The 23802-nt window shown below is 48.4% G+C and overlaps 1 protein-coding gene and 1 long non-coding RNA gene across 7 annotated transcripts in view; one reads left to right on the top strand and one right to left on the bottom strand.

Annotated features, from left to right (window-relative positions):
* The window catches only part of Gfod1 (Gfo/Idh/MocA-like oxidoreductase domain containing 1), a 101394-nt gene that overhangs the window by 34905 nt on the left and 42687 nt on the right, over nucleotides 1-23802 (top strand). Inside the window, exon 2 of one of the 6 annotated variants that reach the window (XM_087896545.1) lies at nucleotides 18851-19023. The exons of the other annotated variants lie outside the window; for them this stretch is intronic. The gene's annotated coding sequence lies outside the window, so the exon portion shown is untranslated. The remainder of the gene's footprint in view (nucleotides 1-18850; nucleotides 19024-23802) is intronic. 6 annotated transcript variants of the gene reach the window in all.
* On the bottom strand, nucleotides 21800-23571 carry LOC125389740 (uncharacterized). Its single transcript, XR_007228524.3, has 2 exons — nucleotides 23216-23571; nucleotides 21800-21929 (listed from the first exon to the last, which is right to left on the bottom strand). It is a non-coding gene; the product is annotated as an uncharacterized LOC125389740 (long non-coding RNA).

Below are 23802 nucleotides of genomic sequence, written 5' to 3'. Positions count from 1 at the left end.
GAGAAGAGCAGAGAGAGAGAGAGAGCCAGAGAGAGAGAGAAGAGAGGAGGGGAGAAGGGAGAGAGGCAAAAGCTGTGTCTTCTGGAAAGAGCCAGGAAAAACGAAAAGGGGCTTAGGCTGGAAGCAGAAGGAAGATTGGGAAGGAAGATCCTCTTGCCTTGGTGGACAGGGAAGGAAGTGGGCGGGGCTTGTCTGTTAAAGGTACAGGAAAGACTATTACAATACAGATACACGTTTCTGTATCTCCTTCCTCAAGAAGGAACTCACCTATCCCCTTGTCTCAGGTCCTCTGTGCTTCTTCAGCTGGCTGACCCCTCCCCCTCACTGACCTTGTCTGCTGCCATCATGGATGTACTTAGCTTGTGGTACGCCTCAGACGTACGCTGCTTGCACGCCCCTGTTCTGCTCATCTATTTCATTTCTTCCTAGCGACTTTGCCTGGGAAACTCACACACACTGGCTAGAACGTGTTCAGCCGTAAGGAATAACTTCCCGTCACGTGTGGCAACATGGTCAGCAGGCCTGGCAGCCGGGCCAGTGGACTATGCCAGGCACAGAAAGACATCCACCACATGATCAAAGTGTGTGAAAACTAAGAAGGCTGGCTTGGGCTGGGGTGTGGCTTAGTGGTAAAGTGCTTACCCGGCACGCACAAAGTCCTGGATTCAATTCCACAAGAAAAAAGGAAAGAGATGAAAAACCTTCCAGAAGCTGTGGAGAGATGCTGGACAGATTTCCCTTCAGATCTCCCAGGGGGAGTCATATGGGCCCACACTGACAGGCTCTCCTGGCTCTCTAGCACTATGAGACTGTGGTGCTTTGTCCTAGGAGCCCTTGACAACTAACTTGTCTGCCACCTCGAATCTTCTCTGTTCTTTTTGCAAGGGTGGAAAAATCAGCAAACTGCTTACTTTAGCATCTAGGCTTCAAGTCCTAGCACACGGGTTCCAAAAATCCTCCTTTCGGATGGACAAATCTAGCTTTGCCACCTAAAGCTGGGTGGCCCCAGAATTCTGGAAGTGGCTTCAGCTTTGGACAGCTGGAATGTGGGCAGAGAAGAGTCTGGGGAAAAAGAGGGGATGTGGCAGTGGCCAGTGGTGAGATGAAAGGCTTGGCTGGCACGTGTGGTTTCCGAAATCCCTTACCCTGATTGGCAAGACAGACAAGTGACGTCATGTCAGACTTCTCCTGCTATTTGGAATCCCATTTCCTTGTTCTGGCTTGGATCTGAAATGCCCCCGACAGGCTCATGTTTTGAATGCTTGTTCTCCCAGCTGGTGGCACTGTGTTAGAAGGCTGTGATAGTTGGGGGTGGGTGGGATCTGGGTGGCAGAAGCAGGTCACTATGGGGGGCCTTTGAAGGTTGTACCCTTACACTTGGCTCTGTCATGATTTCTGCCACCTGGTTGGTTACCATCTGAACAGTGTCCATTACGTACTCCACCATGCTACGTGATGCCACAGACCCAGCCTTTCTGCCATGTTCTCCCTACCATGCTGGATGAAAATCCCCTGAAGCCATGAGCCTAAATAAATAAATCCTCTGGAGAGTGAATGCTCTAGGTGTTTGGGTTAGACCAAGAGAGACTTACACACAGGGCTTCCCTGACATTCACAGACGTGTACATTTGTGGGGTAGATGGGATTTGATGGCCCACGGTGGGGGTGTGTCTGACAGATGACACTGTTTAAGTAGGCCACCATGATGGACTGGGGAGATGGCTCATTTCTAAAGTGCTTGCCGAAGAAGTATGAAGACCTGTGTTTGATCCCCAGAACCCATGTAAAGCTAGGCATGGTGACACACACACTCGTAATGCCCAATGCTAGGGAAGCAGAAAAGGATGGAACCCTGGGGCTGGCTGGCCAGCCTAGCCCACTGAGTGAGATCCAGGCCAGCGAGAGTCCTGGTCTCAAAAGCCAAGGTACCTGAAGAATGTCACCAGAGCTTATCTGGCCTCCATGGGCATGTACATACATTTGCACACGCATGTTTGTACATACATGTACCCACATGCATGCCCACATGAAGGTCACTCTGAGACTCATAGATGGCCACACCGGCCTGGTGTGACCATTGGCTACTGTTCTCCCCACTTTTCAGGCCTGGTCTGGCTATACCTGCACCCCAGGTTCTTCTGTGTTGAATGACTTTCTCAGAAAGTCTGTGCTCCCTGCGCTGCACGGCTTCTAGTTTAAAGCCCAGGGCCACTGTGTGATCCCAGTCAGCTCCCCACGTGACCACAAGCTAACACTTCACTTCTGTGAAGTCCTGCAGGGGCAGTCAGCCTGTTAGTTCTAGGGCACAGTTCTGGAAGCTACGGCAAACAGATACATGCTTGAGCTTATTTATTTATTTATTTATCTATCTATTTATTCATTCATTTATTTTAGGGCCTTGAACTCCCGTTCCTCCTGCTTCTCCCTCCTGACTGGCACACATCTTCTCTCCATGACTTCTATGCTCTGCCCCTCTCCAGGGGTGCTGTCTTGAGCGATCAGATTACACATTAGTGTCACACTCCAGAGGTTCAGACGGTCTGCTGTTGGGCATTTGGGCAAAGCTGTGCCCCATGTAGCCTGATTGTTGCTGGTCTCTTTAAGCTTAGACAGGTGTCCGGGGTATAGGAGTCTAAGAGGCAGGAAGAGTCCTTGGTGTAGGCTAAACCTTGATTCTACAAAATTAAGGGCAATGTAAAGCGGATCTGTTAGCAGGAGTCTAGACTCTGCTCACTCTCCCTCCTGCTCCTTGGCTATATAGAAGCTAGGGTGTTGCCAAAGGACAGGAGATACCTGCTCTTGGCTCTGGGAAGTATGCAGCAACAACAGCCTTAGACTGTTTTAATTCTGTGGCTATTTGGATATAGGGATACATCGGACAGGAGCTTAGTCCCTTTAGATTATGGGCACAGTGCAAGAATAGAACATTAATACTACAGTTGAGGAAGCTCACAGTCAGGGTGGCTTGGAGATCTCATTTAGATGCATATCATTTCCTCCTTGTCCAGCTGTAAGCATGAGAAAACCTAAGAGTATCGGGGAGTCTGGCCCCCTAGGAAGACAGGATCTACTGTAAGATCCTAAGGCTGCCAGCCCTGGACACTGGAATGCTAACCACTACCCCTTACTCGCCTGTGCCCCCTGTGGCAGCTACTAAGCCTGTTGCCTTTACTGTGTTTAGTCTCAATTCATGGATGCAGGTGTCCCTATGTCATCCTATTACTGACATCAGTGCTGCCATAGCAGGATTGGTATTTGTGTGTGTGTGTGTGTGTGTGTGTGTGTGTGTGTATCCAAATCATATTCACATATATACATACATGTATACACACACATATATATACATACATATACACACACATATATATACATACATACATACACGTATTATAACACCTCTTCCTACTGACAAAGTTATTTCTAAGATGGTTTTGTTCTTGTTGTTGTGGGCTACAATACATGGCTTTGATCTTTGTACATGTTATAAAAAAAGTCAGTCAAGCAAATTAGTGTCTCCATCACCTGATCAACACCTCTGTGGTGAGAACACTAAAGACAGTCTCTTCATAAGCAGCTCCTTCCAGTCTAGTGGGGACTGTGCTTCCTTTGAGCAGCCTCTCCCCTTTGTCCTACCCTGCCTCTTGTTCCCCACCCCTACCTCTGAAAACAGTCTTTCTACAACACTGCTTCGTTGTAGCCCCAGCTTTAAGTAAGGGACCTGTCTTTTGGGGTTTGACCTGTGTCACTTAGCTTCATGTCCCCCAGTTTGTCCACTCATTGTCTTAAGTATCAAGAAGTCCTTTAAAAAACAGGATTTTAAAAAAAATTTTGTGTATGTGTGTCTGTCTTGTAGGGTGTGTGTGTGTGTGTGTGTGTGTGTGTGTGTGTGTGTGTGAACACAGGTGCCTATGGTTTCCATTCTCCTGGAGCTAGAGTTATAGATGGTTGTAAACTGGATACTGGAAGCCAAGCTTGGGTCCTCTGCAAGAGCATTAGGTCCTCTTAACTGCTGAACAATCTCTCCAGTCCCACCAAAAATGTCCTTTTGAAAGGCTATATGACCAGATGTAATGGCACACACCTTTAATCCTGGCATGTGGGTGGCAGAGGTAGGTGGATCTCTGTGAGTCTGAGGCCAGCCAGAGCTAACAAAATAAAAACCCCACAAAACACCCACCACCACCACCACAACAATAAACCAACCCCCCAAAAAAGCAAGAAAGCAAGCCACATAGCATCCTGTTATTTATACCTCATTTTGTGGACTTGTTCATCAGTGCTAGTTTCATGTATTGACTGTGCACTCTGCATTTCATTTCAGCATTGTTCAGAGGTCTCCAGCCTGATGGCTGAGATTCTTTAGCATGTGACTAGAAATGGGGGTTGCTGGGCCACGCTGTATTGCTTTGAAATATGCATCCATTGTGGAATACTCTACCTTACTTCTCTCTCTCTCTCTCTCTCTCTCTCTCTCTCTCCCTCTCTCTCCCATTCCCTGTGTGTGTGTGTGTGTGTATCTGTGTGTCATGATTGTGGAATACATGTACAATGCCCCACTGCTCCCTTTCTCTTCCTCTCCTTCTCTCTCTCTCTCTCTCTCTCTCTCTCTCTCTCTGTGTGTGTGTGTGTGTGTGTGTGTGTATGTATGTATGTGTGTGTCTGTCTGTGTGTCATGATTGTGGAATACATGTACAATGCCCCACTGCTCCCTTTCTCTTCCTCTCCTTCTCTCTCTCTCTCTCCTCTCCCTCCCCAGCCCCTGTTTCTGTCAAGAACTCTCAGCAGTTTTCATAAAATAGCGTACTTTTTATATATAAAGCATGAAATCGGAAAGAACTCTAAGCTCAGATATTTCCCTCTTTTCTACAGGCCTAGGTGTTTATCTATGGGACACGTCAGTAACGTGGGCTTCATGTCATTTGCATGAGGTTTGCCATTTGCAAGAACATCAGATTTCTTGCTCCTATAGGCCGTTTTCATCCCAGCTCTCACCAGCTCAGAAACAAGGAAGGTCCAGATCTCGAGGTCTGTATTGGTAGCATGGCTGCAGAGGACGGAGAGATGACGTCATAGTGGGTCTTGTAGTGCTCTGGAGCTAAAAGTGGGAATGGATCTTAGAGTCCATGAGGAAGCGAGTCCTACTGTGGGGCAGCCACTAGGCCAGCCTGTGGAGAGGGCGTTCAGAAGAGCTTCGCAGTAAATGTTAGTGACATTATGAAACCAGCCCGAGCAGGTATGGACTGTAGAACGGGTCCTATGATTGGAGTATGTTCAGCAGCTGAGCTGTACCAGGCCCAGCTCTTCTTTTTCACCCTGACCATCAATAGTTGCCAGGGCTCCTGCCTTCCTGTGAGGAGGCTCAGAAGACTGGGGAATGTGTCCGGTGCAGGACAGACACATACCAGGCTGATCTGGGCAAAAGATAACAGCAGGAGCATCTATTCTGAAGTGTTTCAAGGGCTCTGCATGTCTTGGAGTGAGCCAGCGATGCTTGGATAAAAGCCTCAGCACTGTTTACATTGAAAGCTGTTCTCTGATTTAATAGGAAACATGTCCGGTTTTGACTTCCGAAAACATTTGTTAGCAAAATTGCTTCCAGCAGACCAGGCCAGCCCTAGAAAAGGAGCAGTCTGAACTCAAAGTCTTCTGGAGATGAGGACAGCTGGTCAGAGAGCTCTGTGGGCAGTGATGATCTGGGATCATCCAGGATCCATGGGGCGATGGTCCAGGAGGAGGATGCTCTAATAGTAAAGGACTTACAGTAATTGTGGTATAGGCTTCAACTACTCAGGAACGTCAGGTAGCCTGAGGTGGTGGTGGTGGCCTTACTTTCCTTGGAACTATTTTCATTGATTTCTAGAGCCCAGAGTTTTTTCATTTCAGCCCGGAGGGCAATGTCTGGCCAGCAGTAATGGTCTTGGATGGGGACTGGAGAGACCTTGGTGCAAACAGTGCTGTCTGCACAGACCTGGTCCTGTGGAATGGCTCTGAGTTCTGCCCACACAGGCTTGGTCCTGTGGAGTGAGTCTCAGTCTTCACACTGTGATGTTGGGGATGGAGGCCAGGGCCTTGCAAATGCTAGGCAAGCTGGAGTTTAATCAGATTGAGGGATTCTAGTGGTTGGTGAAAAAATGTCACCCTTGAAAACCCAGTAGAAAGAAATTAAGCTTATTTAGTACACACTTCAGGAAAGCCTCAGATATATGGCAGTGGGCAGGGCATGGAGGCATTCATTTTGGAGGAGTCCATGTTGACTTGGTTAGAAGAGTCACTTTGCGTTAGTTTTTCAGCAACAATTCCCGCCATGTCAATGGAGGCAGCCCTGATTGGTCGGTGTTCCGTCCTCGGCGGTTCTTAGGGTGAGCCCCTATGCATGTGATGTCTCACTGTGCAGTTACTGCTCTGCAGATGTGGGCAGCTGTGTGATGCACAGAGTTGTGCCTCCTTTTCTTTGACCTCACCATTTGATACTCCACTGCTTGGGTGGAACCCAGCCGTGTTTGTTTTTTGATAGTCTTTTTGTTTTGTTTTCTGTTTTGGGGACACTTTCTGAGCCAGTCTGGCACTGGGAACCTTTTCTGGTTGGTTAGTCATAGCCCCGTTCCCCAAACACGGATTAACTTAAAAGTCACCCTGAGAACTCCTGCCCCGACGGCCGGCTGCCCACTCTGCATCCTACAGCCAGGACGATGGGGACCTCCCGTGGCGGGGGAGGCTGATGCCTTGAAAAACCCTGGTTATGTTAGACAATGATACTTCACAGCTCAGTGCTCGCTGGAAAGAGGGAATCTGTTGTCCAATACAGGTGGTTCTGTGTAGGCTGGAGGAGACAGTCTATGCGTGGTACTTCATCCACCTCCAAGCGCATGGAAAATGCGGGGCAAAGCCCGGCCTACGTCACTCACTTGGAATCTCTTAAGTTCAAATGAAGCTTCTGAAATGCAAGCAAGATGTCTCGTATCTACTAAAGGGAGGGCGTGAAGGTTTATTTGAAACTGGCAGACAGACAAACAGACTCTAAGCCTGTGGTGATGTTGTAGAGAAGTTGAATTAGAGAGCTGAATTCTTGAGTGTCTATGAACTTGGCCTCCTGAGGACAGCCACCCGCTGTGTCCAGGCTTTCTCAGGCCTGGGGGCACACCGCGGTCTCTTTGAAAAGGCAGGTGATCTTTATTCATTTTGTTTTTTCATTCACTCCTTTCTTTCTCTCTTTAATCTCCCTGTGTATAATATGTGTGCTTTTATGATTTTTGGTTTGTGTGTGTGTGTGTGTGTGTGTGTGTATGTGTGTATGTGTGTGGGGGGGGGGGGAATTTAAAGAGCATCCTGGGCTAGTGAGTTTAAGGACAGCCTGGGATAAGATCTTGTCACCAAATAAAGGGTGGGGTTGCTAATTGAGTTCTTCTTTTAGGTACCTTGACCTTGATTTATGTGGACTGAAAAGTCACCTACACTCTAGGAACCAGTAAAATGGCTCTGCCCAGCAGGAGCTGCTAGCCACAGATTGTCATTATACTCATTTACATTGTGATTAATCAAAAGAAACTAGGGTGAAAGACTCAGCTTCTTCTCTGCCTCATTCCAAGTAGTGACCTTCCTAGGACTCAGTGTTTATGTGGGCTGGAGGCTCCCAGGTGGGCCATTAGGATAGAAAACAGCTCTAGTCTGCAGACTGTTCTGCACGCCAGTCTCCTGCAGAGGAGCAAGGGTGTGTCAAGATATGTCCCAGTGCAGGGACAAGGAGAGCAGCAGAAATCTGGGACAAGCTTGGGATCTGAAGGTGGGCTATTGAGCTATCCTTGCTGCATGACCTTTACCTGCCCTTCAGGGTGGCCTCATTCTTCTTCTTCTTACCTCATGACTGCACGGTTTTCACTGAACATGACTGGAAGGAGTAAGTGTGGGGTCCTCTAGGATTCTGGATGCACAAGGCTTACCTGCCCTGAACACCTGAGACTGATGGGACTAGAAGTCTTCCCTTCGGCTATCAGTGTGAGCTGACCCAGGCAGGGTTCTTGAGCTGAGGTTTTGCACTAACACAACATCTCTGACACAACGTCCTGTGGGAATATCGTCCTGTAACATGAAAACTGGTCAGGCAGTGGTGACGCATGCCAAACTCAGCCGGAGCTGCAGGGAATATACTGCCCAAGGGGGGATAGAGCTGCCGCTTGCCTGAGTTCCGCGGTTTTTGCAGAAGCCGGAAAGTCCCTGCCCCGATTCTATTGAATGGAGCTGGGATCCAGTGCAGGCTTTAGGTAGCTGCCTACTGTTTCGGCCGCAGTTGCGCGAATATGGTTCACACTTAAGCTAGGAACTGGCTACTCAGGGTAAAGGCCTTGGGGCCCCACGTTGGGCGCCAGATGAAGCAGCAGGGCGCTTGGTAATGAAAGGTCCCCAGACTATCTTGATACAAAATATACAACTTTAATAAACATAAGTAAGACTTACAACAGCTTACACCAGAGTCCAAGCAATCCTTCCAGAAGCAGGAGCCAGGCAAAAAAAGAGAGCAGGTTTATAGGCAAGCTTTAGTCTAAGGGCGACACGCCCCCCAAACAGAACGTGATTGGCTGAACTCCCCTATCATCGTCCTTCTATTTCTTAGGCTCACCAGATATTTATAGGGGTAACCAAAGAGCCAGTCAATACTTTCTCTCATTTACAAACGAAGAAAATAAAGCCACAGAATAATGAAGTAGGTGCCTGGCAAGTGGGCAGTAGGAATCGTTGTCAGAGGTGAAAATCACACCGCCCTCCACTACTGCAAATCGACTCCTGGGAATTTTCTTAGCTGCTTGAATGCAGTTGTTTATTGCAACATTGGTTATGATACTGAATAATTGAAGCCGTTATCCCTCTGTGTCTATGCGTAGGAGAGCAGGTTAAGTGACCTGTGTATAAGATTACAGAGGCCAGAAAACTAGAATTTAGATTTGCATATCCTGGCATGAAAAGGTGTCTGTGGTGGTTGGAATAAGAATGACCCCCATAGGTGCTTAGGTTTGGATGTTTGGTCCCCAGCTGGTGGGACTGTTTGGGAATGAATAGGCAGTGTGGCCTTGTTGGAGAAGGTGTGTCATTAGTGGTAGACTTTGAGGTTTTAAAAGCCCACACCATTCCCCATTAGTTCTCTCTGCCTGTGCTTTGTGGATCAAGATGTGAGCTCTCAGCTACTGCCCCAGCACCATGCCTGCCTGCTGCTGTGCTCTCACCGTGATAGTCATGGACTCAAACTCTCTGGAGCCATGAGTCTCAAACTCTTTTATAAGTTGGCCTTGGTCATGGCATTAGAAAAATAACTAAGACAGCACCTAAGGCATATTATGAGGAAACTTAAGATCTGAAATTTCAAATAGGTAGATGATGCTTATTCTCAGTTCCTGGAATTTTACCTCATATATGCTAGATGACACTTTACCACTGACGACTGAACTGTATGCCAGTCCTATCTTTCAAGACAGGGTTTCTTTGGTTTCTAGGACAGCCTTAGCTCTGAATTAGTTCTTGTAGATCAGGCTGGCCTCAAACTCGCAGAGATCTGCCTGCCTCTGCCTCTCCAGTGCTGGAATTAAAAGTGTCCATCACCACCGACTTGCCCCCTATTTTTCTTTTTAGAAAACAATGTCACTAAATTGTCCAGGATGACCTTGAACTTGTGGTTCTAGTGACTGGGACGACAGACCTGTGCCACAAGGCTTGGCTACTTGAGCCATTTACTCATTGGTGTGTTTGTGGTGTGTGTGTGTGTGTGTGTGTGTGTGTGTGTGTGTGTGTATGCAGCAGCACATCTCTGTGTGTGCCTGGGAGGTCAGAGATCAGCAGTGTCCTTCTTCTTCTTCTTCTTCTTCTTATTATTATTATTATTACTATTTATTAGATAGAGTCTTTTCAGTGGGCTTGGAGCTTGCCATATCAGCGAGGCTATCTTTCTGGCCCACAAGCTTTGGGGATCTGCCTGTCTGCCTTTCTGGCTAGAATTCTCCCACCAAATGATTCTCTCGGTCTAATGTGTGACTCCTGAAATCAGGTGGTCAGGCTTAGGCATGAGTAAGTATTACTGGCTGTCCTCTGACCTCCAAGCGTGCCATGGCACACGTGACCACAATGTATCTATGCACACAATATAAAAACAAACAATATTAGAAAAAAGAGGAAAAAAATCCGTGTAGGAAGTTGCAGACTCAAAGCATCTTTTTATGTGGAACTGAAGGGTAGGGTGATTGTGTGCTTAGAGGTGCCCAGACAAAGCAGGTTCTAGGAAGAGGCAGCTCTGGCCAGGCAGTGGTGGCACATGCTTTTAATCCCAGCACTCAGGAGGCAGAGGCAGATGGATTTCTGTGAGTTCAAGGCCAGCCTGGTCTACAGAGTAAATTCAGGACAATCAGAGCTACATAGAGAAACTCCATGTGGGAGGTGACAGCTCTGAAGACACCCTGGGGATGTTTGGCTTGAGCCTGTGCTCTATGGCGATCTGCTGTGATACACGCTCTGCTGAGGTGAGCTGGATGCCTGCTGAGTGCATGACAATTCCAGGAGACAGGGTTGTAACTCACCATGTAGCCAAGGATGATCTTGAACTTCCGATTCTCCTGCCTCCACCTCCCAAGTGCTGGGATTATGGGTGTGAACCCCACGGCAAAGTTTATGTGGTGCCAGGGATTAAACCCATGGCTGCACTTAGCCAGTAAGCCCTCCATCACCTGAGCTGCCTCCCAGACTTTCCCACCACATCTCATCCTGACGTTTGTTTGGTTGACCTGCTGCCTCCTGGGTGCTATCCTGCTGTTCTGAGAACATACTATGCTTCATTTAACCCATTTCATGGAATGTCTACCCTACTCCGTCTCTTCCCTGCTTCCTTGTGATCTTTTAAGGTCTGGGCTGTACACCTGCTTTTATTTCTGACTCTTTCTCCTCTCCCCTTATACTAAGAATCTGGAACTTACCATCAGCGTTCCCATGATGCCTTGCGCTCAGCTTCTGCTCTCCTGTGCTGCCCAGCACTCTGCACCAGGCTGCGGGACACTGTCTGTAACTATTGTTCTCCTTGGCTCGGGAACTGTTCACGGCTGCGCTTACTCCATCTTGGTATTCATGCAAGGAGAGAAGGGTTCGATTCTTCTGCTGTTTGATAAAGTCGATGACTCAGGAGGCGTGGTAACAGGAGGTGAACGCTTAATCTGTATCTGAAGAGTGGCCAAGGAGTAGCCTCAGTTTGCAAACCGGCCTCTGTGCTCCATAGTCGAGCTGTGCCAGATGCCCGCTAAGTGGGAGAGGGGCTTTCTAGTAAAGAGGAAGGACATTCTCCCACCCTTTCTGCAAACTCAGGTACTGCCACTTTCCCCCCCTCTGTTTATGGTCTGCTGTTCCTGCCATGGCAGTTGGTAGGCATCTTTAGCTCAATGGTTAAGTCTGCAAACAAAAAGTGCCCTGTATGGAGACAGATTTCAGGTTTTTTTTTATCCTGTCCACCCACCCTATTGGACATCCACTGGTCTGTGGCCTCCAGTCCCCGACAGGCACCCCAGGCAAGGGTCATCATCATAGCCACATAACTGGGCAGCTGTGTGTAGCTGATGGGAGACCAGCAATGTAGAATCCACGTAGACGGGGCTTCTGTGTAGAATGTTTCGAGCCAACACATGCCCGTGTTTGACTGACTACGCTCTCCGGGGAGCATTTTCTGACCAGACACAAGGAGAGGAAGTGGGTGTGGGCGGAGGTGCTGTTTCGCTTGGGCTGTCGGCCTTCCCTCCCCAGTGGTCTCGCTTTGGTGGAAGATGTGGTCAGAGTGTGAGAGAAGACGCTGCGATGGCAGAGCAGGGTGTGAGGACAGGCTGTGGCCTCCTGTTGCTGCCCCTCCAGCAAGAGCCGTGGTGCTGGGGTGGGACGTGATAGGCTGGAGCCTTAGGGGGGAGACCTCAAGATAGAAGGGGTGCTGAAGAGAGGAAGGTGGGGGAGACCTCAAGATAGAAGGGGTGCTGAAGAGAAGAAGGTGGGGGAGACCTCAAGATAGAAGGGGTGCTGAAGAGAAGAAGGTGGGGGAGATCCCAGGATAGAAGGGGTGCTGGTGAGAAGGTGGGGGAGATCTCAGGATAGGAGGGTGCTGATGAGAGGAAGGTGGGGGAGAGCCCAGGATAGAAGGGAGGTGCTGGTGAGAAGGTGGGGTAGATCTCAGGATAGGAGGGGTGCTGGTAAGAAGAAGGTGGGGGTAGAGCCCAGGATAGAAGGGTGCTGATGAGAAGGTTGCAGGGAGATCTCAGGATAGGAGGGATGCTGAAGAGAAGAAGGTGGGGGAGTCCAGGATAGAGGGGTGCTGAAGAGAAGGTGAGGGGAGATCTCAGGATGGAAGGGGTGCTTGTGAGAGGAGGGTGGGCAGGTTATTTTTTTTACTTTTTTCTCTCCCATCCCTGAAAGAGTACATTAGCAGAAGCATCATCATGGCTGATGCGGAAATGGGTCTTTTGTCTTGCCTTCTCTTCTGCTCTATTCCAAAGTCACTTGCTTCTTTAGGACAGACACCATGTAACCAGGGTTAAGGTCCGGTGACAAGGTCAGGCAATGACGACTGTTTTCTGCCTGTCGATAGATCCACGTGGTCCCTGGGCTCATTGTTTTGACTTCTGGCCATCCAACTGTGCAGTGGCTCAGAAACCACGGTGCAGTGCCAGCCAGGCTGGGAATGACTGACCTAGAAGCCAGGAAGCTCCTCCTGCACCTACAGGAAGAGAGAGTCTGGGTGTACCAGGGGAATGGTCTTGTTTAGTGGTTTTGAGTATTGCTGTGGAGGGGGGAGTTGCTTTTTAAACGGAATGTGTCGTTATGCCGCAGGCACTGAGCAAGCAGCTGTTTCTGTCAGGCTTCAGAAGGGAAGTTGGGAGAACCTGGGAGAGAAGAGTCTTATCAGTGGTCCTTAGCTGGTGATGCTTCACTAAGGACAAACCAGGAGCCACATGGGAATGGCCATTCAAGTTTGTATTGAGGTGTGGGATTATTACTTTGGGACTTTCCTCATAATTAATGAAAAGTAGGATTCTTAAAATGCGGTTCACAGGGACTGGGAGATTGTTCAGTTGGACCTGAGTTTTATACCCCAAACTAATGCTAAAAAAACAAAGTCAGACACAGTGGCATGTGTTTGTAATCTCAGCTCTGGGGAGACAGATTACAGGCAGATCTCAAGCTTGCTGGCCCACCAATTTAGCTTAATTAGTAAGTCCCAGGCCACTGAGGGACCCTGTCTCTAGAAATAAAACAGGTAGCCGGGTTTGGTGGTGTATACCTTCAACTCCAGCACTTGGGTGGAGGGGCAGATCTGTTTGAGTTTAAGGTTATTCTGGTCGCCATAGCAAGTTCCAGACTAGCCAGGGTTACACAGCGAGACCCTTATATGTATTTTAGGTAAGCTTCTAAAATAATAGGTTTCCCTGTGGCTTTCAGAGACGTCCTTGGTGTTATTTATCTCCCCTCCCTCCTTCCCTCTCTCCCTCCCTCCTTCCCCCCTCCATCCCCCCTCCATTCCCCACTCCATTTCCCTCTCCCTCTCCGTTTTCCTACTTAAACCCCATCCCTGGTTTTCTCTTTCCCCCTTCATCACACCAGTGTCCTTCTGCCCCCATTTCTAGAACTACTTCCTCCGCCTCAGCCCCCACACTCCTTCCTTTTTGCTTTCCCGGCTTTTGCAGCTATTGGTTATCTATACAAACCCAGGGGTTTGGAGCTGGGACCACAAACAAGAGAGAACCTGCAGCCTTTGTTTTCCCGGTCCTGTGGTCACCTCACTCAATACACCTTCCAGCTCCATCCATTTGTTTGCAAGTTTTGTGATTTCATTTTTTTTTATTTGGGTAATTATTCTGGCAGTCCTGGTGTGTAAGTTGTACTACCAGCTAGGACTTAGAGCCAGGGGTCATGACCTCTTCGCCAAACCTCTGTCTCCAAAAATGTTTACATTGCAGTTCACAAAAGTAACAAAATTACAGTTATGAAGTCGCAATGGAAGAGTTTTGCTCCCCCCCACAAGGAAATAGTTTTAGGGTTGGGGGTCACTACAACATGAGGAACTGTATTAAATGGTCGTGGTGTTAGAAAGTTTGAGAACCATTGCCTTAGAGAATGAGGAAGGGTCAGGTGGGCAGGGATGGGGTCATTCACTAGAACAGGCTGGTGTACAGGCTGTGCCCCCTCACCTGAGGTGAGGCAGGGCTTCTGGAAGTGAGGGGGCCACACAGGGAGCTGGGGATCTGGGTCACTCACTTGACTGGGTCAGTTAGTATACAAGCCGTGTGGGGACAAGGACAGGGCTGCTGGCAGGGATCTGGCACATTCGCCTGGCTAGACTGGTGACCTTAGCTAGGCCTGGGGGCTTGGGGACATCATAGTAGGTGAAGCTGTGGGGAACAGGCTGTGAGACTTGAGCCAGGCCTTTGGGAGTGTGAGGACAGACTCTGCAGGCATGCAGGGATCTGGGGCAGGTATGTGGCTGAGTTGTTTTACAAGCTGCTTCACCCTAGCTAGGCCTGGGGAAGGTCCAGGCGGAAGAAAGTCTGGGTCCCTCACCAGGCTGGACTGGTGCATAAACTGTGTGACCCGAGAGATGACTCCATGATGGCCAACCTCCCGCACTGGGTTGTGTCGTTTATTCTAGAAGGAAATTGTTTGGGTCTGCGAAGCACGTCACGGGTGGTGTGGGGCGAGAAGGGCTGACATGGGAGCTGGTGTGCTGGATTTGGGTCCGCGCTCGGTTACACAGGGGCCACTTCAATTGTCTCCTCTCTGATGTTCCATCTTACGAGGTGGATTAGGGTTAGGTGATTTTTAGGACCTATTAATAAGTCCAGGGTTGTGTGAGTTACTGAAAGACTTGATGGAAGAGACCCTAGGACATAGTCATTACTTATCCCATCTCCCCTGGCTTTGCTGTTGCAGAGAGAGAGAGAGAGAGAGAGAGAGAGAACCCTAATTTTTTGTCTTTCACAGACAGATCTCTGTGTTTAAGTTTTTGTTGGCGCCCTTTCCTAAAGTTTCATTTGGGGCCCCTTCCCTGAACGCTGCTTCATAAACATCGCTTGAGAGAGTGGGGATGTGACTCAGTAGAAGAGCACTTGCCTAGCATGGGTGAGGCCCTGGGGTCCATCCTCAGAAAAATGAAAAATTAAAAAAGAGAGAGATGACTTGGGTTCAGATTCTTAGGACTTTATATGAGTTTCCAGTAAGTTGGTACATGTTCAGGGACCCTGGTGTCAATGAAAATGTTTGGTACCATTTTTTTTTTCACGTGCCTAAGAGGATGAATGCTCAACACAGTGCATTTTAACCAGTTCAGAACAAAATCAGACCAGCAACCCTCCTTCCATCTTGGGATGTGTGAATAATCAGCAAGTCCACTCCTCCAGAGGGAGGACCAGCAGGAACTCAGCAGGCTGTGGCATTCAGAATGAGAATGGCAAACTGTGCTATAGAAGTGTCGGTCATAAAAATCGGTCATTAGAAGTGTAAATGCTTAATGAACCCAAGATGTAATGAATGAGGGCTGGGTAATGGCTCAGGCGGTAAAGTGCTTGCTGTACAAGATCCCCCAGAACCCACACAGCACAGCTATGCCAGGCACAGTGGCATGGGCTTGTAATCCCAATACTGGGGAGGTGGATACAGACACATCCCTGGGGCTTGCTTTGCGGTCTGGCCTATTTGGTGAGTACCAGGCCAAGGAGAGACTTGTCTCCAAAACCAAGGGGACTGACATCTCCCAGCTGAGGTTGTCCACAAATGTATATACACATACATGGACGGTCACACGAAAGAGTGGCAGGATAAATATAAGAAAACACAAAGATGATAAATGAGATTATGCATGTAGGTGGGAAAGCATTTTTAAAAATGAGAGCTCAGTCCTCCACCATCACCACCCGCAGGTCAGGAGACCGCTGGGAATTCCTGAAAGAGGAGCTGTGTGCTGGCTTCATGGTTTAAGACTTCAGCTCACAGCCCTCATTAGCAGTGGAGGTGTGAAGGGTGCTGGATATGAGCAGCTCACATGGACCCGCCCTGGCGCCTGAGATCAGCCCTTAGGAAAATGTAAATGTCAAGTTGGTGTTTCCACTGCTAGCCCCAAGGGCCTCGGGTGGACTCCTCTCCTCATTTCCGCCCCCAGTCCTCACAGGGCACGGTGCCTAGTGTCTCTCTAGGCTGAGGGAAACTCACATCTTGTCAATAGGACCAGAACGGGGGACCATCGATGTGAGCCTGAGAGGTTACAGAAAGGACTTTGGTCTCCTAATGACCACTTGAGATGAGAGCGGCCATTCGTTTTCTTTCTGAGTCTAAGAAGTTGTTTTCAGAACTCAAATGCGGCCCATAGGAAAAGGCTGCTTTGGGGCTGGGGATACAGCCCTGAGGTAGCATGCCTGCCCAAAATATGTAAGGCATTAAAAAAAAAAAGCGAAAAACCACTTGTTTCCATCAGCAGTTTGTATCTCCAAGGTACACAGTCTCTTTTAGTTTTCTGTTGCTTGGTAAAGCACCACGATCAAAAGCCCCTCAGGGAGGAAAGGGTTACACTTCCAGATAACAATCCATCGTCCAGGGAAGCGCAAAAACTCAAGGCAGGAACTGAAGCAGGCCCATGGAGGGACGTTGCTTACTGGATTTCTCAGCCTGCTTTCTTATACAACCAGAACTACCTGCCCAAGGCTGGCATTGCCCATAGCGAGCTGGGCCCTCTCGTGCCAATCACTAACCAAGATGACACCCCACAGACTTGCCTACAGGCTACTCCTATGGAGGCACTTTCACCATTAGGACCCCCTCTCCCAGCTATGTCTAGGTTTGTGTCAAGTTGACAAAGCCAACCAGTACCCAGCCCTCCCAGTCTTTAGATGTTGCTCGTGTGCAAACAGCTTGGGAGAGTTTTTAGGCCTCAGTTCTCAGTCAAGAGGTAGCAGCCTCTGGAAAGGGTGTAATGAATAGCTTCCCACCAGGACTGGTCATGTTCTGTTTTGGACAAGCTGATCTCAAAATATAGTCTTCTCTCTCACACTTGGTGGACACAGTGTCACGAGGCTTATCCTGGTGACTTGGGGCCTGTTAAAGATTCCTTGGAGTCTGGAAAGATACCAGCCAGGGACGCTTGGAGTCTTGATGCACAAGTCCAAGGAAGCATCAGGCCTGGCAGAGAGTGGGGTAAAGTTTTTATTAGTCCATGGGATGTGACCTTTATGAATGGAGCTATCAAAAATGCGAACAGAGTTTAGAAAGACACAGGAAAAGCTTGCAACAGTGGTAGGTTGATTTTGTTTTTTTATCATTATGTTTTAAACTATTCTGCTTCCCTCCCATCTCCTTACTTACCCCTCCCACTTGTCAAATGTTTGCGAAGGTGTTGGATTTTCTGAGAGCCAAGCCCTTCTGTAGGCATGTCCTCTCTCAGAGGCTTGGGGTAAACATGTCGTGACTTCTGGGAAGAGTGTGTGCCCTTGAAAGTGTGACTTTGGAGACGATTAAAGCCAACTTCAAAGACTGGTGTATTATGGTCCTCTGTCACCTCTGCTGTGTCCAGTGGGTTGTCAGAACACATTATGGTATTGCCGACTTCCTCGTGGTTTACAGAAAGATGCTCTGCCGTGCAGTTTTGTTTATCACAACTATGACATAGACAGAGCTTCACAGAGGCAAAGATGGGAGGGCAGAGAAGTGTAGGGATGTGTCCCAAGACAGAGATAATGAAACAGAGCCTGTCTGCTGCCACTAAGACAAGCATGCTCTTCCCAATGGACACAGCCAGCCTTTGCCAGAGCAAAAGAAATCTGAGGAGACTCTGAAGCATTTGGCAAATGGCTATGTCACCAGGTTTCTCTCTTGGTCTCCATTCTGCCTGAAAGCTCTGTGCCCAGCTCAAGTGATTACCCTCTCCAGTGACCCAGACCTCTGCTTCTGGGTTCTCAGAGGGGTTTCACTTTCTGCTATAACCCTGTCCATTTTGAGGGTGACCCGAGGCACCACCCTACTAAGTTCCAACTTTTGATATAACTACTGTGATCTACAGAGTTCACCCTTGAGAACCTTCCATCTGTTTGTCCGTTCTTCTCTCCATCCATCCATCCATCCATCCACCCCCTCCCCAGGACCACAAAGTCATAAAGATGGGTAGAAACTTGTATCCTGCCAGGCTGCCCAAAAGTGAAGGAGATGCCCCCATCATTGACAGGAACAGGCCAGGCCTGAGTTCTGTTCACGCTTTCCTGTGGTAGCCTACATGACATAGGAAGAACAGCAGCAGTAGGATCAATCAGGTGTTGTGTTGGGGACACCAACCCCCACTGTTGGCTGTTTCTATGGCTTCCTGGCAATTGCTTCTCTTCACTGTAGGTCAAGCCTGGACCCATCAAGCTGTGTGTATAGCCTTGGACAAGTGGCTTTTTTTTTTATCCAGAACTTTCCTAGAGGCCCCACTGAACCAAAAGGAAGGCAAGAGAGCAGGAAAGACTGCCTCAGCCCGCCTCCTGGGCTTCAGGAAGGTGTTTCTTGTGTCCTGCGTATCTGCAGTGGAGCCATATAATAGGGGCCCAAACCTCAGCCGTGGTCCTTGGGTTGTGCCTGCTGTATGTGAGCCGGAAGGTCTGAGTCCTTTTCCTCCTTCAGGGAACAACTGGTGAACACACTGTCACCTTAATTTTAGTTCTTATGAGAGTTACATGGAGACCTCTTAGTGCTTGGTTTTCTGGCGAGATCGGCAGGGGCTGGGGTGGGGGAATTAGGTAATATCTGACCGTCAGGAAGCAGTGTGGAATGGAGAACTTGAAGCTTTCAGGTCTAAATGAGGGCTGCTGACTCTGCTTTTTCTCTCCAGCTGCTCCAGAAAGAACTTTAACAAGCTCACAACTTCCAGGTGGGGTCTGGAGCTGCTTCCTGCCTTTCTGACTCCTATCCATTTTAGCCCAGCCCTGGAGAAAACAATCCCTAATTGGTGGCTCAAACATGGCCTCTTGTGTCCAGACTACCCGGGTTTAAGTCTTGCCTCTGGTAAGTTCTGGGGCCTTGGGAAAGTGACCTTGTCTGGCTTTTGTGTTCTCATCCATGTCTAAGAATGGCTCCTAGATCTCAACTCAGTGATGGAGTGTTGACTGTCTGAGCCCACCGTCACTCCTTATTTCAGAATAACATGAATGGGATTCTGTGGAGATGGTTTTACTTCGGGTAGCAGGCAGGTCTCAAAGAAAGGGCCCATCTCTGAGATACTTCATGAAGCTCCTTTATGGGAGATGGTGCAAGATATGCTTTATGGGAGATGGTGCAAGATATGGAAGATGTACATTCCAGACAGCAGTAGAGCCGGCCTTAATCTGTTCTTAGTTTCTGAGTATCCATGGCTCCATATCTGGGTGCCTTTGGAATACCCCCCCCAACCCCGTGTGATAGAATGGCTCTGAGCATATCCTCGGGGTGATGTGTGACGCCAATGGGAGGTGGCTAGCCACCTGCAAGTCTTGTATCTACCTCCTCAGTGTTCAATACCCGAATCAACTATTCTGTTCCCCAGGCAAGCCCATGTCTGTGATCTCTGTGAGTAGTTTCAGCAGTCAACAGCACTCCAATCTCAGTGCTGGAGTTCAAGGTTCTGGGATTGGTTTGCTTGTTGAAGAGGTAGAATAGGGACCTTGGGTCTTGTGCATGCTAAGCAAGTTCTCCATTGTAGAGCCATGCCCCCAAGCCCCTCCAAGGTGGGTTCTAGGCAAGCTCTCTACCACTGAGCCACACCTTCCAGCCTTTCTCTGTGTTCTAGGCAGGTGCTCTACCACTGAGCCACACCCCGGCCCTAGTATTTGCATGTTATTTTCTTCCATATCAGGCTCTATGTCAAATACCTATTTAATCTCAAATATAGTGCTACGTGGGGTTTCTTTCCATCATTTACCTTGTAAGGAGAACAGACTTTCATCTTCCCTTGGTTAAGTGTCCAGCAATCCAGCTGCAGGGGTATCTCTGCCACCCTTGGGCATGCGGCACTGTCTGTACACCGTGCTCATTGCCAACTGTGCTCTTCCACCTTGAGCATGTGCACCTAAAATGACATGGGCTTGCCAGCTAAGACTTGCTAGTTAAGGCACACAGGTTTGCAAGTGTTGCTTCCAATGTGCCTGCTCAGCACACACAGTCACCCAAAGTTTTCCTGAAGCCCCTAACTCCCAACATCGCAAAACCAGGTGAAGGCATCCCACCATGCTCTTTCCCTAAGGGAAACTTTGTGCTGGGAAGTCTTGCCCCTGGTTCCCACAGCCTTGGTGGGGGGGAGTCTATTGTTTGACAAAGAAACAAGTCCTGGGTATCTGGATTCGCACAGGCTTCCCACCCGGATAGAAATGACCTGAGTCTTTTCTCCTTCCTTTCCTTTTCCTTTGCCTCATTCACCTCTGAGCGCTAGTGGCTCGCTGTGAAGGGTCGTGGTGTAGAAACACAGGCATCTCTACTATTGGGCAATGTGCTCTCTGCACCTGTGCTCTCAAGGCATTACTTAAAAAAAAATTGTGAGTAAGTAGAATATACAGGGAAAGGATGAGTGGGGGGGCTGTGGATGAGGAGGAAAGAGAGGTGTCCATGTAGCAGTTTGGGGGACACTGAAATTGTTTAATGAACCTCAGTTTGCTCCTTGTCACAGTGTGTGGTCTCTTGTCCCTTCTGGCCATGTCATTCTGCATCTTTAGGGTTATCCTCTTGGTTCATTCTTGCTTTCTTTATTTTTTATGTTTTGAGACAGGGTCTTATTAGCTAGCCTTGAACTTGTTAGATAGAGCAGCCTGGACTCACAGTTACAGAGACTTCCCCATCTTTACCTCCCCAGGGCTGATATTAAAGATGCCTGGCTCATCTTAGCTCTCTTAAAAGCCTAGCCTGGCAACTTGTACACCGTGGACCTCTTGATCATTTGGGGATGTTTACTTTGCCATCTGAGGGAGCCTCTTGTTCATTTTATTGTCCCCAGATTCTAGAGACTGAATGGCAGCCTAAATGAAAGACAGGCCTGATGAAAGGGGATGGAGAGCATACGTGCATGTGTTTATGCGTGTGCATCTGTGTATCAGCGTGTGGCGTGTTCGAGGGTGCACGTGTGCATGCTCATATGTGTGCATGTGTACATGCCTGTGTGTGTGTGTGTGTGTGTGTGTGTGTGTGTGTGTGTGTGTAGGTAGGTGAAAAGGGACTGAATCCTAACCAATCGCAGTTTTCTATTGATTTCTTTCCCTCCTTCACTGGATATATTTCTCCTTAAAGGAACTATAGTCCCTGATTTCGTGTTTGAGCTCACTGTGCCTCCTAGGGGAGAAACTCTCGCTTGTCTTTTCCATTACAGATTGAGATGTGCTTGACTGACAGCTCTGGAAGAAGGCCATGCTTTCCCAGAAAACTCCTTTGCGTCCCCCTCCTCCATTGAGAAACCTCTGTCGATGGATCTGGCCTCCAGCCCAATAGTTCGAGCAGTTGCTTCTGTTAATGTTTATCTCTGCAGAATACTGTAGATGCGCGCAGCTGTATGCTTCGAAGCCCTGGGTTTGATCCCAGGGTTGAGCCCTAATATACAAGAAGCCTTGTGCTTGATGTTCAGCACTTTGTAAGCTGGGCATAGCGCATAGTAGCACATATACACTAAGGTAGAGGCAGGAGAATCAGAAGTTTAAGTTCATACATACATGCCCGCATACATACATACATACACAGTACATGCATGCATACATCCTTGCATACGTACATATATACATTCCCCACAGATGCTAAAATGACAATAACAATAAAACAGTGTCAGTGAAATTAGGGATCTTTTTCTTTTCACGGGGAAGACTCACAAAGACTGCAGTAGATGGTGGTCCGTGGTTCTTGCGCAATTGTCAAACACAGAGGTTGGGAAAATTGATGGGGAGACTGATGAGGACCTTCTGAAAATGCAAGTAGAGATGGTGGTAAAAATGTCCTCTAATGATTCAAAACGCAAATGTGATATCTGGCCAGGCATTGGGCTAGGATTTTTTTTGTACATCATCATCCCGATTTTTAGATACTTAGGTTGTTTTCAAGGTTTTTTTCCCCTCTGGCTGTAAGTAGTACATATATGAATATCTTTTCATATAATTGTGTGATTTACAGCATCCTGTTTAGAGTTGATTCTTTCAAGCACAATTACTGGGCATGGAATTAAAAAAAAAAAAAACCTTGAAATGCATTGCAGGCTTGCTTCAGTGTGATGTTACAGTCCCACTCGAAAGAGCACACCCATGCCTACTTCCTCCCAAAGACTTAGAGAAACCAGCCCTTTGTTGACAGCGAGCCGTCAGCCAGTTGTATGACTCAGCGTCTTGGTCATTTAAGTCAAAAACCCAGCTGCGTTTATTCTACAGCAGTGGTTCTCAACCTTCCTAATGCTCAACCCCTTTAGTACAGCTCCTCATGCTATGGTGACCCCCAACCATAAAATTATGTTTGTTGCTTCTTTATAACTGCATTTTTGCTACGGTTATGAGTTGTAATGTTAGTATTTGTGTTTTCCGATGGTCTTAGGTGACCCCTGTGACAGGGTCAGTCAACTCTAAGGGAGTTGTGACCCCAAGGTTGAGAACCACTGCCCTAGAGACTTAGGACTAGGAAGAGCTGCCCTCTGATTGGATTCTTTTCAGCTGCAAGTTCAAGGTATCACAGAGAAAAGAGGAAGTGCACTGCTCCAGGTTCATTCCTGCCTCCCCTCCGCTCTTCTCTCTGCTCCAGATGCCTGGCATGTTGCCCTTTCAGCTGGCTGTATCTGGCAGGCCTCAGATATGGGCTCCTCTCTAAGGAGATGCCCGGGAATCTAGATGATTCCCCTAACCTTCCAACACCCCTGTCCCCAAAGTAAATGGCTGCTTCGGTGTTCTCGGGCCCCTGCCAGCCTCCTCTGCAGTGCACCCCGGGCTTGTTGTTACCTTTGAAAGGTTGGAGGATGTGCATTCAGACTCAAAGCTGTGTCTACAAAGAAGCTTGGGGCCTGTTGGCTTTGGGTTTCCCCCGGAAGAAACTTTCTCCCCGGCAAATCTAGTTTAAAAGCACGAAAGGGGCTGTACACATGCCAGGAAGCATGTACTGAGTGTCTTCTCTGAACCACATGGTCAGGAAGCATGCACTGAGTGTCTTCTCTGAACCACACACTGAACCCTGAAACAGACAGGCCATGTCTTGACCACATGATACTTACCCACCTTCTAGAAGGATGAAGATACACACTAAAGAGAGGCTTGTCTCCCTCTGCTGAAGCTAAGCTTGTGACCAAAAGTCATGCAGTTAAGGGGGTCATAGGGAACAATGGGGTTGAGGTATTAGGGTAGCACTGACAGGTGGAAACGAGAAGGGAGTTGGGGCATGAGGCGTGAGTATTTGGGGACAGCAGGTTCCAGATGGAAGCAACAGTAGCTCAAAGGCCACCAGAGTACAGGAGGATTTCCCTTCCTAGCAAGGAGACTAGAAGGAGAAGGAAGAGGAGTGGAGGCTTGGGACTGTGGGTAAAAGCCTAAAAAGCCATTATGAGAACTTGGGGTTCTATATTCTACAATACACTGACCAGAATGTTGATGGTAAGTAAGAGGTGGTTTGAAGAGGTTGGGTCTGGCTCTGCCTTAATAGTTGGCAGAAATGGCAGCAAAGGGGTGTTGGTTCTTGATAGCTTGTAGAGGCGAGGCAGTGGGAGTTGTGGAGTGTGCGAAGTGGCCCATTCAGGGCATGCTGTAGACTTCTCAGTACTCTGTGGGAGAGCTCTAGCTAGGAGTAGACATGGTGGCCTTCTCT

This window comes from Myodes glareolus, chromosome 14 (genome assembly GCF_982192425.1).
Source record: "Myodes glareolus chromosome 14, mMyoGla1.1, whole genome shotgun sequence".
NCBI classification, from domain to species: Eukaryota; Metazoa; Chordata; class Mammalia; order Rodentia; family Cricetidae; genus Myodes; species Myodes glareolus.
Note: the sequence above shows the minus strand (reverse complement) of the source record. Positions and strands in the feature narration are given on the sequence as shown.